Here is a 20,006-nt window from a genome sequence, read left to right as displayed (position 1 = left end):
CAATTATATATTATATTTATCCATTGACCTCTAATTTCGAGTCACCACTGATCCAGTTTCAAAGAAATTTGCCCACTTCCCAAACATGTAAATGCGGTGCAGTCTGTTCCATGAAGGGACCAAGATGAACAATGTGTGCATGTTAATGAAGGCATCATTACCGCACACACAGCTACTAGAAAAGAGTAAATATTTACTCCTACCGGAGCTCCGTCATGGAGACAGTTGTGACCCATTTTGGCATGACACTTCCTCACAACGAGTAAGACGAGGAAGGGTTTTAAATGGGTTTCATTTGCAATAAAAATGATAAAATGCCAGCAACAACAAGACATGTGCCAAAGTCCTTGCAATGTGTCTTGATGCAGTCAAATAAAATAAACTCGAACAAGAGCAAGACTGCATAATTTTAAGAAAATTACCATACGATGTGTTAGTGTAAAGTAGGTTATAGATGAGAGAAGACAGTTGTTGATAGAATTGCTACTATGGCTTTAAACCACATTTTGGGGCTACAAAGTATGATTTTAAAGCAGGAGTAGGTTTTGAGCTAGTGTTATGGTTTCAAAACAGGCGTTAAAGGTAACGTTAGTGTTTAAAACGCTCATAGCGCGCCTGGGTTAGGTTTATAAAGTAGAGTTCCGAGTCTGGGTTAGGGTTTGAAACTTGACTTTCCAGACAGGATTAGGGTTTCAAGCCAGGGCTATGGTCCAAGACAAAGCAGGGGTTTCAAGCCCAGGTTAGGGCTTCAAACATTAGGATTTCAAGCCTTGAGGTAGGCTTGGAATGTTGGATTTCAAATTAGGGGATTGAAGCCAGCGTTAGAGTTTCCAAATCAGGTTTAGGGTTTCAAGTCAATGATCGAGATTCAATTTAGTGTTTCAAGCCAGATTTAGGGTTTTCAAATCAGGGATTCAAGCCAAGGTGAGGGATTCAAAGCAGAGTTTGAAACAAGGGTTAGGGTGTAGAATTTGAGTTTTAACACAGTGTTTCAAGACACAGGTTGAGGGGTTTAGATCAGGGGTATGCCAGGTTTATACAAATAAACTTGACAACGGTTAGGGTTTCAAAGTTATAGTTTCAAGTCAATGTCAGGGCTTCAAATTCAAGGGCTCGAGTTTGAAATGACGCTATCGAGACAGAGTTACGGTTTCAAAGCATTGGTTCATTTTATGGACTTTGGGTCATTCGCTAAAGTGAAGAGGTTGTCATCAAAATATTAAGTTGCAATACCTCTGCTATACTTTTGCTTTGGATTTTTGCGGCTTTTAGTGCACAAGTGGGAGCAGCTTCAACAAAGGACAACAACACATCGAACAAAATTGTCATCATTAACATCGCTCCAAGTTTATTTTGTGCCTGCTAACATCAGAATTAAATTGACTGCATGAAAGTATATCTACCACAATTTTTCCAGTACACTCTTGTGGGTGAAGAAAGTTTTCCCACACACTGTCAAGTTGTATCCTAAAATAAGTGTCACAACGACGTCCCTTTGAGACCGGCTGTCACTTTCTATTTAAAAGTGCGTGGCGTTCGACAGAGAAGTGTGATAAATTGCTTATGTTCCATTTAAAACGTCGACTGTTCCATGCTTGCGTGCACTTCAAGTGCGAGCAAACTTGTGACATAAAAGAGATGAGGATTTAAAAAGTTGTATCCCGGGAGGTCCTCTTGTTTCCTCCGGTAGCGCCCGACCCGCCAAGCGCCTTGGATCGGCGCTCTTAAAGCTAAGCTCATTATCCCAAAGACTTCAAGTGAAAAGTAATATCACCACCGGTCCCCGTCGTCCATGCCAAATACATTTAATTCACTCGCCGTCTCCGGAGGACCAGGCAGTAGTTGTACAGGACGAGCGCTAAAATGCTAAATCAATCAGCTGCGTGACTGAACGCTAGCTCCCGACACAAGTGACGTGTTCCACATTTAAAAAGATCCTCAAATGAGACGACAAAAAAATGTTTCTGTCCCATCTTTTCTACAGCTGGCCAAAAGCTAGCCCCAAAACCATTTTTTAAAAATGTTTTTACGAAATAAACTGTTAAGGCTCGATCAGCTACAGTGGTACCACGACCTATGAAATTACTTTGTTCCTTGACCAGGCTCGTCGTAACTCAGTTTACTTCAGCAAATCAAAAATTCTCCACCATTGAAATGAATAGAAATGCCATAAATCCATTCCAGCAGCCAGTAAGACACTTTGTAACCGTAAACAATTGTATGTTATGATTACAAGGCAGCTTCATGTTTAGTTTAACAGTGACAGCAGCCCCCTTGTTAGTCAGAAGACCTTGCATACGGCATTCCATGTTCCTGCTCTTTATACCATCTCTCCTGTAAGTAATAAACTAGAAAGATAACTTTTTTTACTGTTTCCTACCATTGTATAGAAAAGATTGCCATGGAAACTACTACAGGAGGCGTTGAATTGAATTCTCCTATGTAACAAAATAGCTCATTGGTATCACCTATTGACATTGACGTCACGATCGACATATAGTACAATAATCCCTATTCACCCTTAAATTGTTTTCCGGTCAAATGTGACCGATTTAAAGGTTTTACCGCTGAAAATTGCAGTTTATTTGTTCAGATTGACCTGAGATTTGACAACGAAGATTTAAACACACAAAATAAATGTATGTTGTATACGAGTGATGATTTTGGAATGTGGGAGGAAGTCATAACCAGAAATAAAACTCACACAGAGATATAAGAAAATACACTCAAACCCGAATCTCCTGACTGTGAGGCAGATGTGCTAACCACTACCGTGGCGTGCTGCCCAGGATATGAACTACTGCTAGAAAAACACAAAATGTGATCATATTCAACATGAAACTGGAAACTGCTGTATCTGAGTGAGACATAATACAAGGTATCTGCCTTAAAAAAAAGTGCACATTCCAGTGCAGTCATGTGGTCGGTGAACTGATGGCTTGCAGATATATCGGCCCCCAACATACGATGCCCCGTTGGTGAACCACCTCGCTGGCAGCTGACAAGAAGCGGCTGACCAATCAGGACATATTGGCCACGTAAGGGGAACGGCGCGCGGTGCCGAGGTCAATAGGGGGCGTCGGCAGGGACAAGGCCGAGCGCGGCCATGAAGTCTGTCATCGCTAAAAAGACCACGATGACGTCGGGGGAATAAAGTCACCACTCGTGAAAAAAGTGACAGCAGCCTCGCTGAATGACGGCCTCCATTCCCATGAAATATTGCCTGACACTTCATATTTAAATGGTCTTTCGCAACAAATCACTCTGAGTGCCTCCCCCACAAGCAGCATCCAGCGGCCACGACGTGTCTGATCCGAGCCGGACTTGAGTGACAGAATAATTCTCCATTAATAGAGAGGCTTGCTCGCACATTTATTTTTTTCTTTTTCTTCTTGTCTGCCACACATGACAATCAAATATCAAAACCAGCAGCAGAAAGAGAGGAAAAAAGGGAATGAGAAATATGTTTTATTTATTCCTTCATTGCTTATTTAATTCAAGCTTGCATTGCCATTCTTTTAGTCTAAAATGGATTAAAGTCTTTCCTACACTCAAATTACGCTTTGTAAGCATGTTGATTTTAACATCACGTTTTGAAGCACATTTTTGATCGGTAAGATGAGTGATGCTTCCATTTAAAAAAAAAAAAGATTATTAACTGTTTCTGAAATGCAAGCTTATATATTATTGAAATGTACATGATCTGTCAGAAATAATGATGAAGAATTAACACGCATCCAGCCTCACTCACAGTTGGTGGTTTATCGATTGCACAGAATAGAACAGAACAAAAGGAATGAGGCTGATTAATGGCCAGCAGCACTCTAGGTGGCAATAATTTGAATTCTGATGTTTCGGAACACAGTACATAGTTAAGTAAATATGATCAGAAGCAAAAATAGTCAGCAGCATTGTATGTAGCGCCAATGAAATAAACCCCACCAACACTAACTATCCAAGGGGTAAATGTGAACAGCAGCAAGATTAGTCAGCAGCATTATGTAGTAGAACCTATAAATAAATGAAGTTAACACTTGACTATCAGCAGATGAGTGACAACTATACATACGTACATACAGTAGATACCATCATTGTATGTTTGTAGCAGATGGTTATCATGACGACTGTGCGGTAAAAGCTACTCATCTGGAGTTGAACATTCCCGAGCAACTTTCAAGCAAGCAAATAGGGGCGGGTGAGCAGCAGGTCCGAGCAGGGCGTTTGTTATGAATGGCGCGAGAGAGGGCAGCTGTCAAACATGTTTGAAACCAAGGTGACACAGTAACGCTGAATTCTAATCGCAAGACACTCCCTTTTGAAGTTACTCGGTCGGGAGATGTGAGAAAGCCTTTTTTCCCGGCTAATTACAGAATCGTGGCAGAGATCTAATTAGAGGTCTGCTAACGAGACTTGTTTATTCTTATCAGCTGTCTGACTGAAAGTGTCTGCCATCCAAAGGAAGGTGCAGAAGTCTCTTCAGCATCTTTCGCATCTCTGTGTCAGCGTTTGTATTGTTTTTAAGTGATGGGATTAGAGTGTACTTAGACTTTAATACGGCCCGCCAGGACGCTGCAAAGATACCGCAACAGGTCCTCGTACTCATTTAAGTTAATACACATTTGAAATATTCCGGGAAAACAGTGGCTCTTATTTGCATGCATTTGCTTTTCCTGAGAGCTGCTTCTCATATGTTGTTTACTTGATTTAGCCACACAGGTCAACATATTAGGAACAGCTCTGCGTATTATGCGAGTGCACCTCTATACCACGCCGCACAGAAATGATTAACTGAAATATGAGGAATACAAACAGCAAATACCGTGAAGCTGTAAGATTGGAACGTCAACATACTATATATGTGTTACACCCCCCCCCCCCCCCCCCCAAAAAAAAAAACAACTTTGTACAACAGTTACAAATGTTGACATTTAAACATTGCCTGCATGTTTAAAAAGTCATGAAGGTGAAATTTGACCCTGGAGACGATTTATTCTTCTCTACTACACATTGTGTTAAACTTTAGAGGTTCTACTTAAGTTCCAAGTTCTGGGCTACAGTTCCTCCTTTCAGGGTAAAGTTCCTAGTTCCAAAGTAAAGTTTCTAGATCCATGGTAAGGTTCCTAGTTATGGGGTCAAGTTCCTTTTCAGGGTAAAGTGAACAGTTACGGTTTTAAGTTCCTATAGTTCCTTTAAGTTCCTAGTTTCAGGGTTAAATTCCCAGTTCTGGGGTTAACTTCCTAGTTTCAGGGTAAAGTTCCTAGTTTCACATTTAAGTTGCTAGTTCTGGGCTAAAGTTGCCGAGTTGCTGGCTAAATTCTTAGTTTCAAGGTAGTAATGTTTTTAATTTGCAGCTCAAGTTCCTCGTTCTGGGGTAGAGTTCATATTCTGGGATACATTTACTAGTTCTGGGATAACGTTGCCTGTTCCAGGGTTAAGTTCCTTGTCCCGGGATAAAATTCATAGTTCAAGGGCTAACTTTCAAGTGCCAACTTCAACAAAGGTTAAAAACGACGTAAAGGACCCAATGCTGCCTGATTAAAATCAAGATACAGTCAACCCGATTGGCCCACAGACTTGACACATGACCGGACCTTAGTCAGAATCAGAATCATCTTTATTTGCCAAGTATGTCCAAAAAACACACAAGGAATTTGTCTCTGGTAATTGGAGCCGCTCTTCTACGACAACAGACAGTCAATTGACAGAGAACACTTTTGAGACATAAAGACAGTCACTGAGCCATAAAGGGTTACTAGTTATCTGGTAATGCCGGTACACATTTTTTATTTTTTTTGACAATTATGCAAAAAGTTGCAGAGTCCTCTAGCACTTAGAGCAGTTCGAATGACTAATATAGCAATAGTCCGGTGCAATGACCATTGTGCAAAGGGCGCAGAGGGTCAAGCAAGTAGTGCGATAATCTGGGACAATGTTGACTGTGCAAATGTTGCAGATACTCCTCAATCAGTGTGCAAATAGGGCAGATGCTACTCTAGCATGAGTGGCCAGTATTGGTCAACAAAAGATATGCAAATAGTGCAGCGTGGCAAGTAATATATAATTGGCCCGACAGAAATGTGACTGCAAACTCAGACAAAAGAAATTGGCAGCATGTTGCAATGGAATTGTAAGCTAGCTGTTAAAGAAGTTGATTGCGAGAGGGAAGAAGCTGTTGGAATGTCTACTAATTCTAGTTTGCATTGATCGGTAGCACCTACCTGAGGGAAGGAGCCGGAAGAGCCGGTGACCGGGATGTGGAGGGTCCGAAAGGATTTTGCACGCTCTTGTCTTAGTTCTCGACTTCCTGTCGATATGCAGAATCGTCACCGTCCTTGATGAGGCCGATGACAGTGGTGTCATCTGCGAACTTCAGGAGTTTGACAGCTGGGTGCGTTGAGGTTCAGTCGTTCGTGTAGAGAGAGAAGAGCAGCGGAGAGAGGACACAACCTTGAAGCGCCCCAGTGCTGATGCTGCGTGTCAATGAGGTGGCCTTCCCCAGCCTCACCTGCTGTGGAGGAAAGGAGTTCAGGGATGATGGTGTTGAACGCTGAGCTGAAGTCCATGAACAGGATGCTCGCGTAGGTCCCTGCACTGTTGAGGTGTTCTAGGATGAAGTGCAGTCCCATGTTGACTGCATCAGCCGCAGACCTGTTCGCTCGGTAGAAAAACTCTAGGGGTCTAGCAGGGGACCTGAGGTGGTCCAGCACGAGACGTTCAAAGGACTTCATGACCACAGATGTCAAGGCGCCAGGCCTGTAGTCATTTAGACCCGAGATTGTAGGTTTCTTGGGGACTGGAATGATAGTGGAGCATTTGAAACAGGATGGTACTTCGCACAGTTCCAGAGATTTATTGAAGATCTGTGTGAAGACTGGAGCGAGCTGGTCCACGCAGACTTTGGGGCAGGATGAAGACAGATGGTCTGGGCCTGCCGCTTTGTTAATCTTTTGTTGTTTGAAGATGCGTCTCACATCCTGTTCGTGGATAGTCTACGAAGAAGACAGAGGTGTGATTGTGGTCGGTGGTGCAATTTGTCAGCGATTGGAATGCATGCCAGACTGATTTAGAGTCGTTAGTGCTAAACTGTTTTTCCAACTTTGCTGCATAGTTCTTCTTTGCAATGTTAATTTCTGTAGTCAGCTGGTTTCTAGCTCGATTATACAGGGCCCTGTCCCCGCTTTGATATGCGTCCTCCTTAGCTTGGCGAAGTTGCTTAAGTTTGGCAGTGAACCACGGCTTGTTGTTGTTGAAAGTGCAAAATGACTTTGTTGGTACACAAACATCTTCACAGTATCTGATATAGGATGTGACAGTGTCCGTATATTCATCCAGGCTGCCAGCTGAATTTTCAAAGACACTCCAATCTGTGCAGTCTAAACAGCTTTGAAGTTCCATCTTTGCTTCATTGGTCCACTTTTTCACTGTTTTCACTGTAGGCTTCGCGCATTTAAGTTCTTGCCTGTATGTCGGTATTAAGTGAATTAAGCAGTGATCAGACGAGCCCAGTGCTGCACGAGGTTTGGCTCGGTATGTGTTATTTAGCGTAGTATTGCAGTGGTCCAAAATGTTATTTTCCCTGTCACAGTCGATGTGCTGCTTGTATTTATGGAGTTTGTGGTTGAGTTTAGATTTGTTAAAGTCCCCAATAATAATGAGGGGTGAGTCCGGGTGTTTTTTTCAAACAACAACTAGCATTCGTTGGGGTGATTGTTGGTTTGGCTGAGTCCAAATGAATCTGCTGCTCATGCTAAATAAAGTAGCTGCTTCAGAACAACGACTCCCTGGAGAGAGCGTGATGAATGTATCAGCTCGCATCACCTGGTTAGACGTCGGATTAAAAATAATGCGACCCATCCCAAAATGGCGGCGGATGGGCAGAGAAGCAAGTCATGCTTGATGATGGCATTAAATGGATCAGATAATTGCACTGACCTTATTGTCTTCCCCTGAGAAAGTTTTTTGTTTTTTGTGTGTGCCGCGGTTGCTAATGTCCTTTATTCACTCATTTATTCTTATCGTATCTTTATTATTTATGGCATGCTGTTAGAAATGTTTTCGGGAGCATCTGCGCGGGATAATGACAAATATCGGCAGGGATATTGAGCTTCATTACCAAGCGTCCTGAAGATGATTACCTCTGCCAAGAAGGTGATGTTTTCATCAGTTTGCTAATTGGTTCTTGTTCATACTGGATTTTTTCAAGTCGGCTCGGTATTCACCTGAGGATTGTTGTTTTAATATTTTGTGCAAAACACACTCAAAATCAATCTTCAAAGTTCCCTATTTGCGAAAATGCTTAAAAATAATCTAAATCATCGTCCCTGTCAAAATGCATACGCAGATTTGCAAGTCGTGATCTCAATCCGGATCTGATCTAGACATGATACAGATTCAACACCAGTGTAAATATAACAAATTCAACAGGTTCTGACATTCATCTGATGAGACTGTCATTCATCTTGCTCGAGTATTATGTTGCTCCCTTGGACCTTTTGAGTTATTAAGATTCTGGATGGTTCCTTCATGATGACAAATGTTTAAGTCTTCACCTTCTCTTTCCAGTGCTCTTATTTAAAATATTTTTGCAGATTTTACAAACGAAATAGAAATCATCAAGATAAACCGAACTCATTTCAATGATGCTGACTTGGGCCGAGAGCAAAATCATAAATCATAACCGCCCACAACCCCCCCCCCCCCCCACCCCACAAATCATACCCCCCCCCCCTCCACACACACACACACACGCGCACACACACACATATATATAAATCATAACCCCCCCCCACACACCTTGTAATAATAATAGTTTTTGGTGCTGCATGTTTTGAGCTGAAACCATTTACTATGCAGACAACATAGTCTGAATACATAAAGCTCACAAAGACACAAGCAACACTTCACAATAGAAAAAGTGATCCGGAAAAACGTGCACCCTGAACATATTTCAAAAACCAATTAAAGTGGGGAAGTGAGCCAGATGGAGTACTCTTTGCAGGAAATCAAAGCATCAGGAGCAGAGTTATTACATGTATACATATCTGACAATAGGGGGCACCTATGACTATGACGTATTATTCAACTTTTTTGTTTAATTGTTTTGGCAGCCTTCCTGTGTCTGGATTCATCAGACGATTTTGTGGGTCTACTCATGATAGACAAGCCCACAAAATGTCATGACGCCAAGTGAAACTGTCTCTGACCTTGGAGAGTTGAGTTCTTAGACTTGCACATGCTACAGCAGATGATCAAGGTTTACTGTCATGACCTGCCCACAAGCAATAATAAAAAAAACATTATTTTTTCGGCACACATCAGTCTTCTATACGTGGTTCAAATTTAAGTAGCAATCGGACAAAATCTTGTGGTCGTGGTCTACTAATGATAGACATGCCTATCAAATTTCATCTTGCCAAGTAAAACTGGTTCCTGGGTCGGAATTTTCAAAAACTTCCAGGTATGAGACAGTCCTCAAAGTGGCGATTTATTTGGCCCATGAATAACAATGACAAGGAACCAAACTAATTTGTAGGATTCCAAAGTGGACCCTTGTCAAATCGGACAAGAGAAGAAAGGCCACTATACCTGAGCCTGAAGACAGAAAGAGGAGGCGAAATGTGGTCTCCTATAAATACGCACCAACACCCTCAGACAAAAGCTGGTTGACCCCAAAGACAAAATCCCAAAAAGGAAACTCAGCAATGTTGTTTACCCAGTGCAGCGCTGCAATGACCTCTACCTCGGAGAGACTAAGCAGCCGCTGCACAGGCGCATGGCGCAGGATTGACGGGATGGGTCCAAGTTCTGGATAGGGAGGATCACTGGCTTGAAAGGGGTGTAAAAGAAGCCATCTATGTTAAACTAGAAAAGCCGTCTCTAAATAGAGGAGGAGGTTTCAGAAATCAACTATCGTCTGCCTATGACGATGACCTGACATCTCTCTCCCACAAAGATCGCCTCATTCAACGCGAAGTGTGGCCTTAACTTGTCACGTACGTGATTAGGGCGAAGGCGAGGAACGCAAGGCAAGAACATGGTGGACCCAATTGCAGGGAAGCAGTGAGGCAAGGCAGGAGTGCGGGAATCTCAAAATAATATTTATTCTTCAAAAAGGGAAAACAAGGATATTGGATAAAGCAAAACTGAACGAAGTCCCACAACAGATAACAACCAAACCAAAGCAACAAAGAAACACTTGAATATCTAAAACTGGAAACAAACTATGACCTGTGAGTAAGACGTGGAATAGATAGGGAAAATGACACCTGACAATGAAATACCACAATGATAAAGACAACTGGCGACTATGACATGGCAAAGACATGTGACAACGACAATGAACCGACAAGAACTGAAAGAAACCAGGGAACTAAATACAAACAAATTGACGAGACAACGAGGAACACCTGGACAAGACACGAGTGGCTGGAGAGAGCTGATTGGTCGACACAAAGTAGACGAGAACAGGTGGACACAACAACCTAATGAGCACACGACAAACATGGAACACAAGAAAAAATGGAACAAAACTAAACACAACCCAAACCAAAACACAGGACCATGACAGTACCCCCCCTCTAAAGGAACGGATCCCAGACAACCAAAAAGTCTCCAACCCAGGGTGGGCGGAAGGGGGCCTTGAGGAGGGTACAGAGTCCACCCCTCAGGTCAGTCTGGTGGCCATCCAGGCCACCCGAGGTGAGGTGCTTGGCTGAGCGGTTCAGGAGGTCGTCCAGGACGCCAAGCACCAGGGTCTTTACAGGGCCATTCAGGCGGACGGCCAAGGTGCCGAACCCAATGGTAATGCAGGGGCCAGGCAATAGGGTTGGGTGGCGGCCGCTGGACGAGCGCCGCCGGAGCAAGGACGGGTGGCGGCCGCTGGACGAGCGCCGCCGGAGCGGGGTCGGGTGGCGGCCGCTGGACGAGCGCCGCCGGAGCGGGGACGGGTGGCGGCCGCTGGACGAGCGCCGCCGGAACGGGGACGGGTGGCGGCCGCTGGACGAGCGCCGCCGGAACGGGGACGGGTGGCGGCCGCTGGACGAGCGCCGCCGGAGCGGGGACGGGTGGCGGCCGCTGGACGAGCGCCGCCGGAGCGGGGACGGGTGGCGGCCGCTGGACGAGCGCCGCCGGAGCGGGGACGGGTGGCGGCCGCTGGACGAGCGCCGCCGGAGCGGGAAGGGTGGCCGCTGGACGAGCGCCGCCGGAGCGGGGACGGGTGGCGGCCACTGGACGAGCGCCGCCGGAGCGGGAGCCTGGCGGAGCTGCAGAGGAGCCGGAACGGGAGCCTGGCGCAGCTGCCGAGGAGCCGGAACGGGAGCCTGCCGCAGCTGCCGAGGAGCAGGAACAGGGCCTGCAGTCACTTCCTCAGCCTGCCGCCATTGAGGTTTGGGAGTTGAGGGTACGGGAGTGGAAGAGTGCACAAGGTCTCGGGAAGGTGAACTACGAAAAATAGCTGGTACTGAACATGGTGGCTTGGGGGCTGGTTTGACTAGACGTGACTTAATTGGAGCCGTGGAACAACGTGTGAGAACAGGTGAAAAATTAAGTGACTTGTGAACAGGGGGGAAAATACGAGGGGGCAAAATTTGACCTTTACTTGGGCGCCTCCGTTGGCCACCACGCGGTGGTCCCGGGTAGATGGCCAAACGGGTGCCCAAGAAAAGGTCCGAGGGAAAGGATTTGGACTCACTGGGGTTGGAAACGGGGAGACGTGACAAAAACTGACGAGGACGGGATAAACTAGGGAAGGAACCAGAAAAATCTAAATCTGTGTCAGATTCAGAATCAGACAGGAGGTTAACTAAATCGGGGCCATCTTCACAATCAGAAAAATCAGAATCTAAAGAAACGTGGATGTAAAATAGTAGGGCATGGTGAATAACTAGGACAAGTGGGGGGACCCGATGAAAAGGACAGAAAAGACTGAATGATAGGGCTTACTGGAGGAGGGTAGGTATGGATGGCAGGCTGAGGACGGTGGGAGGCAGTTTGGTGGTGTCCAGGGTGACGCCATGTTCTGCCCGCTGGGTCCTGTTCTGGTCGGTTCATTCTGTCACGTACGTGGTTATGGCGAAGGCGAGGAACGCAAGGCAAGAACATGGTGAACCCAATTGCAGGGAAGCAGTGAGGCAAGGCAGGAGTGCGGGAATCTCAAAATAATATTTATTCTTCAAAAAGGGAAAACAAGGATATTGGATAAAGCAAAACTGAACGAAGTCCCACAACAGATAACAACCAAACCAAAGTAACAAAGAAACACTTGAATATCTAAAACTGGAAACAAACTATGACCTGTGAGTAAGACGTAGAATAATGACACCTGACAATGACATACCACAATGATAAAGACAACTGGCGACTATGACATGGCAAAGACATGTGACAACGACAATGAACCGACAAGAACTGTAAGAAACCAGGGAACTAAATACAAACAAATTGACGAGACAACGAGGAACACCTGGAGAAGACACGAGTGGCTGGAGAGAGCTGATTGGTCGACACAAAGTAGACGAGAACAGGTGGACACAACAACCTAATGAGCACACGACAAACATGGAACACAGGAAAACATGGAACAAAACTAAACACAACCCAAACCAAAACACAGACCATGACATAACTTGCTGCTGTATTGCCTCAAGCCGAGTGAACGACTGATTGGTATGCAGGACGGTCATTTTTACTAACCACACCGAGCATCAGAAACAACCTACTGTTGACCACCCCCAAGGAAAACACCAACCGAGGCATAAATAGAGGAACTCCACACCGGAATTTAGAACTGAAGAAACCTTTTGGATTAAAGGTGAAACATCTTTAACAAACAAGAACTGTCCAGTTGCCTTTATTCAACCTTTGTGAATGACAAAGAAACAAAGCAATTTCCAATTGCTCCATTTCCATTTTCAACACTGCTAATCCTGGTTAGGGTCGCGGGGCCCTGGAGCCTATCCCAGCGGACTTCGGGCGAAAGACGGACTACACCCTGAACTGGTCGCCAGTCAGTCACAGGGCACATTCGACCATTCGCACTCACATTCACACCGTCACTGAGTAGGAACTGAACCCACGCTGCCTGCACCAAAGTCAGGCGAGTGTACCACTACACCATCAGTGACTTCAAAGCAATTTCTCTTTCTAATAAAACCGCTTTTACTTTTCCTTCCGACGGACTTGTCTCTCCAGACTTAAGAGCTGGCACGGGGGCCTAATGACAAGAAAAAGGAAGCACATTGACAAATGGCTGGCAAAAGTTACAGCACTGGAACATTGCGGCCGAGCTTCACGTTGGAGTAAAATTTGAAGTGCGGTGATTCATACCGGCGATCGTCACGGGCGCCAATACATCAGGCCATCTCATTTGTGGCGGTGTCAAATGGGTACAGCCCACTAAGACATTTCCACTAAAGGAGCCGTGTGGCTACTGCAGCTATAAAGAGATTACGATGACATCACTTACATGCCGCTGACAGCTCACCCGGACACAGCCTTGATGCGCCGCTAAGAAGGTGTCAATAACGCAGCAAATACTTTATGGAGGTGAAAACATTCCCTGACACCTATTGGTGAGGAGAAGATTCATTTAAAAAAAAAAAAAAGATGGACGACTGGCACCAGGGATGCAAAGCCGTATTCTTGCATGCCGTCTTTTTTTTGGGGGGGGGGGGGGGGGGGGGGGGGTGATGGGAGTGAAAACGATGGTTCTCATACATCACAGTCAAGGATTAGCAGCAATAAACATTCATCTTGCCACCCTCTTAAAGGGATATTTTAAAAGTCAACGGATTAGGGCAGAGCATGCTTGTAATGACTCGCGGGAGATAAAAGCGGTCACGTCTTCCAATGCCTCCAATTAGCCGAGATATACTACCTGTCAGCCTTTCAGCGACATTTTTACAATCATTTGTTGAGCCCAAATCATGAGGTCAGAGCATACTGTTTTTTTTATTTTTGTATGACATAATCGTCAATAAAAAGGTAACAAATGGAGTGTTCTCACGATGACAAACTGATTGGCGCCCCCCAAAAAAATCCTCAAAAAAATATTCGTTGAAAGGGAATAATTGGCATATTCAAATCTTCTAACTTGACTGTGATAAATTTTCATTTCCCCACGGTGATGTTTACGTTGACAATGTACAATTCAAGCCAGTAAAACGTTACAGCAACACGTGTGGTCTGTGGGGGATGGGGGAGGGGGGTGATCTCTAATCGTTCATGTGAACTTTCAGACATGCCAAGCCGCAACGCTCGGCTACGCTTATTCCTTTTCATCATGTGATGTGAAAAGTCAAGCTGATATGATAAGAAACTACAAATATTGAGTTACAACAAGAGCGGCGTCATAACTTTTGCCTTTAAACCAGTTTAACTCAGTTTTGACATATCTAACTGTCAATCAAGTGCAAAGAGAAGTACAATGAAAGTAAATACAAAAAAATAAAGTGAAAATACTCACCTTTTGAATGACAGACACGCAAAGCAGAGAGAACAGTCAGCTCATGGCATTTTATAGTAACTGATGGAATTAATTATTGTTCCGTCTGTTGAAAACGTGCTGACGAAAAAGCAAAACACACCTGTGGTGTTAACTTAATAGATGTTAAGTGAGATAAGGTCTCAAGATTTGTTTGTTTCAACTGAAAATCTGGGTTGAATCTACACTTTCAGGACGTTCGACAACTCACCATTTGGCCTTAATCTTGTCTTCCTTTGTATGATGTTACCGTGGCAACAAAATACATGACTCCTGCTTGAAACACATACGGATTTATATTCTATAATGACAATAACTCTCCAGTGCTCCAACATTTTAAAAAGCCACAGACGTTTTAGCCGTTTATTGAACACTGGCAAGCAGCTACATGTCAGCTACAAAACTCATGTCCGAGAGCTTACACAAAGACTAACCCGTGAAGTTCCTGATGTTAAAAATGTAAAAAAAAAAAAAAAAAAAAAAAAAAAAAAAAAAAAAGCATGTGGTGGTTATTGGACCTGGAACAGATTAATGCAAAATGTATTTTCAATTCATTTCAAGGTCTTCGATGAATTGAGCTACGAGTTTGTTCACGGAACAAATTAAACTTGAGAGTCAAGGTACAGTACCACTGTAATGGCATATTTACGGCTCAAGCATACAATATTTCCTGTTTACGATACAGAGGATTCCCGCTATTGGCGGGGATAGGGACTGGACCGGACCGCAAATAGCAAAAATCTGCCTATATTTTACATTATAATTGCATTTATTTTTTGAAAAAAAGTTTTAAACCCAAAAAATTGATGAAAAAGTGGGGATAAATTGGCCCACTCCCAAAAAAACAAAGGTATATTTTTTTAAATAAAAAAAAAGAATTGGAAAGAAATCTGTGACAAAGTGCATCCGCGGGTGCTGAACTGCAAATATGCGGCGGTCCACTGTATTGCCATACGTCAACATATACAGCAGGAATGCCAACATCTAGTTCTGGCTTTGCTAAATAAACAACACCTCAAGAGAGTTCCCTTAAATCCACATTGTTTCAAGAACACGGTGACTCCAATGCAGCCTCATCATCACATCTCCAGCATGTGTCCATTAGTCTTAAGAAAAGACAAAAGCCTCGGGGGCACTGTGCAGCCTCCCCATCCGTGCTAATGTGCTCTCTTATGAACAAATACATTAGCGAGCATTCATATCTGATGTACTGTCAACCGCTCGCTGCTCGGCCCCGATATTTACGCAAACTTCTGTCTTATTACCGCGCACCCTATAACCCCCCTCAGGAGATTGTTTCACGGGCCCGTGACAGCGAGCCGGTCAGTGCGCCCATTAGGGGAGCGGCGAGGGGCCCTGAGGGCGCGGCAGCCGCCAGCTGTCTTGCCTACGCGTTCATCTGACTGACGCGCAGCAGGGAGGCGAGGGCCAATAAACTAGAAGCAAAAAAAGTTTTTTTTTGTTTTTTTTTTATGCTGCTTTTAATTAAGTTTCTGTGTTTTTTATTCTGCTTGCGTTTACCGTTTTTATCCCCAGGAGAATTAAATGTGCCAAACAGATGAATTGGCCCGCGCTGCGCCTAATGGATGTGAGGTATCACCACAGACGCTGGAGCAACTTTGTAACACCTAAAATGTTTCATGTTTTACCAGACGTTCCCCGCCCGGAAAGCGGTCACGGTGGCCACCGAGGCCCATTTAGGTAATGGCTTTGAAACGCCAACGTGCAAGATAAATAGGGAGAACTGCAACGGTATAAAGAAAGCGCATTAAAAAAACCATGATTAAGAGGTTCTCTGTAGGTCAATACGTATCAACGCGAGTGTATTTCAGGTCACGGAAAGTGGTTTAATACAAACACGAGAACAGAACGCCGTGTGCGAATTATCACAAAAATATATGTTTGACCCATGGAGAAGTTTACTTTGTTTCACAGTAGCTGTAGCTAACTGAGTATTAAATAGAGTAATTATATTGTAGATACCAGATTTACATTACCTCCAACATGGAGATGTTGTCACAAAAGGTAAACACTGATTTTATAGCCAAACATAATATAAAGCTATTATGTGGACTCCGCACATTCCAGATTTAGCATTCGTGAATCCGTCTATTGTCAGTTTGGCAAGTTTGAGGGGAACCGAGTCGCCATTGTTGGCTGAAAATTTGCAATTTCTTTTTGAACAGGATTGCTTTGGCACCATCTGGTGGCATCTTGGTTCCGAACCGTTGAAGTGAGTTGAGGAGCCTCATTTGAGCAAAAGTAGTCCTTTGCCACCACCTTTTGGCATCCCAAGGCAATTACAGGATAAACCTGTAAGTATAAACCTTTTTTGGCAGAAGTCAATTCCTGGCGTATTTACGCCATTCACATCAGGGTTCGCTTCACATCGCCGCAAATATTGGATGTTCACTATATCAATATTTTATTATTATTTTTATTATTATTTTTTGACTGTTTCTGATCTGTATTTTTTTTTCTTAACTTCAAGTTACTTTTGGGGCAGGGGGTTCGCTAACTTTTTTTTTTTTTTAGCATACCATACAATTATGTGCTTAGCAAATCTGTCTCCCAGTTCTGAAATTCGGAATTTGCATGTTCGCCACGTGCTTGTGTGGGTTTTCTCCTGGCACTCCTAATCCCTCCCACATTCCCAAAATGTTATCTTCAGTGAAGACTCAGAATCAGAATCAGAATCAGAATCATCTTTATTTGCCAAGTATGTCCAAAACACACAAGGAATTTGTCTCCGGTAGTTGGAGCCGCTCTAGTACAACAGACAGTCAATTTACAGAACTCGAAACTGATTATCAGTATTAAGTGTACGTAAAAGCTTGTTTGTCTCTGATTGGCTAGCAACCAGTCAAGACTGCACTCTGCCTCAGGCCCAAAGTCAGCTGGGATGCAGAGCTAGATAAAATTAGGCCCACTGGGTAGCAGCGTAGGGATGACATTGATGCGATGTCACATTCTGATTGGACGCTAACTGTTTAGCTCGTTTGAATTGACTGAGCGAGGACGCTGCTATGAAGCAGGAGAAAAAAAAGTGCACAAATCCACGTGTGACTGCTGAACAAATGGCTAGGGAAAAATGTGGGGGGGAAATGAGAGTAAAAGCAGATTTAAGCAGTTGTAAGCTAACTGGCTAGCTGCTAAGATTCACAAAATGGAGGGAGCCACTGATGTTCGTACTAAATCTGGAGTTTGATTATTTGTATATATTATTCAGTAAATGCTCTAGCAATTGTGATGGATGTGGTCTAGTTTATTTCTTTGCAAGAAAGGAGATGATCAGAAGGTCTACTGACTAACAAAGGAGATGCTATTCTGTTCCGCCTCGTGATCACAAACATAGAATTATTTAGTTACTTGGAACAAGACAAAGACATCTGATGACATGTACATTTCCTTTACACACTTCGAACTCTTCAACACTGCAATATAACAATCGCAAAAGCTGATGAACGATGTTTAATGTCGTTTTCAAAGTTTGTTCAACTTGTTCGTTTTGGACTTTGGTAACCACAGGGGAGGGTTTATTTAGTCCCATGTAGTCGTGGCAAAATGGCAGTGCCCGGGGAGGCGCTCATCCATCAGCGAGATGCCCTTGCGGCACATTCCTATTAGACGCTGTCAGGTGGGGCGGGCTCATTATTGCATCATCGTAATGGTGCCATTTCTGAACTTCATCAGAGTAATTGCCGCAATTTGTCAGCCCCGATGGAGAGAGTGAAACGTAGCCCGTGGACGAAATGTTAGCCTCAAGACACAACACACTCGGGTCGTAAAAAGGAAAATAATTATACAGAACACGAAACATCTGGCGGCACATGATACAAAAACAAAACAACAACAGAAGTGAGTCGCCGATAGAGAACTGCGTGATGACAATTATCCTCATCTTAAGATAGATCAACTTTCTGTCCAAGTGTAACATTCCAATTTCATGCCGATATCCCATTTTTTGATCATCTATTTCCATGTACATCATGAGGGACGCATATCCCATATGACTATGTTTGCATTTACGGAACACAGGCAGGCATGGGTGCCATTGATTTAAATGAGAGTAACCTCCACATTACTGCACAAGTCATCGTTTGCCATTACTTTACTTAAGGATGGACACGTTAATGTAACGTTAATGTTCAGGCTAGGAGCCATGTCAGCTGTGTAGAGACACTTTGGCAAAACCTTGTTAGCCAATGGCCATTTATTATTTTCATTCATGTATTCTTATTTAATATGCTGGTGTTCTTTGAGCAAGCGTGGGTGTGTATATAACGAGTGTGTTGCTTTTCATTAGTGTGCCTTGAGAAATTATCAGGTGTGATGCGGGAAATTGTCATATTGCACTTAATTGGTCTGATTTTTAATCTATTTACTACAAATAATGTATCCTTGTTCATCTCGCTATGCCAGGGATGTTTAGTAACAGGCAGAACAATTAAATGCTCTTCCACTAGAGGGCAGAAGGCACAATTAACGTGTATACACCTTAATAAATGTGTTAATAAATTGAGACAGGATAATCGTTATTTTAGTATGTATACTTTTTTATCGACCTCGGTAGGCCTGATTCCGATTCGAGGCTATCCTAATTGTGCCAGTTGAGATCAAAAATATTGGAACTTTAACAAATCCGTGCAAATCCATCCTTAAACTATATTGGCATGTTTTTCCAAAAATGCTGATTTTGGGCTGTAGCAAGATGAAGAAGCATTGTTGTGGTCAGCGATGCTCGCGGACCGACCAAACGAGAACGCAATAAATGTCACAAAGGGAACAATGTTGCGCTTTTCAACAAATGCGCAGTGACAGGATGCCCTGAAGTGTGCAAAAAAGGGGAAAACTGGGTGGGGGGATTGTGCACTCAAAAAGGCCATTTAGATATTACCTACTGTCACAAAGACACTTTTGTGCTTTTAAAGAACAATAAATAATAGATGTCAAGCAGATGCTAAATCTCCTCCCTTAAAAGGTTGCAGAGAATTAAATGCATACACCTAATACTGTTAATGCATTTCACCCCCCCCCCCACACACACACACACACAAATAAAATGTCAAGGAAGTTAAATCTAATGCACCAAATTGTACGATAAAGCACTTACCATAACAGCGTTTGTCTCGTCTGCTTAAATTTATAATCTCATTTAATTCCGAGTGTTTAAAAGCATTTTCTTGAAGCAAAATATAAATTAGGTTGTCTTAGATCCACTGTAGCTGCTGTGCAATAAAAGGCAATTAAAAAGAGAACGTAATCAAAATGTTTATTTATTTTCTTTAGTTTATGTTTGTGTTTCATTAAATCTGCCTGAAGTCGTCAAGCATTTCATTTTAGAATAATATCTCACTGCATTGTATTTGCACGAAAATGACCGAGAATATTAATTTACCGGTTTGGTGGCCTCAGCATTGCATCTCTGCTTTTTGCAGATGATGTGGTTCTGTTGGCTTCATCAAGCCGTGATCTCCAACTCTCATTGGAGCAGTTTGCAGCCGAGTGTGAAGCGTCTGGGATGAGA

Source organism: Phyllopteryx taeniolatus, chromosome 20 (genome assembly GCF_024500385.1).
Source record: "Phyllopteryx taeniolatus isolate TA_2022b chromosome 20, UOR_Ptae_1.2, whole genome shotgun sequence".
In the NCBI taxonomy this organism is placed as follows: Eukaryota; Metazoa; Chordata; class Actinopteri; order Syngnathiformes; family Syngnathidae; genus Phyllopteryx; species Phyllopteryx taeniolatus.
Note: the sequence above shows the minus strand (reverse complement) of the source record.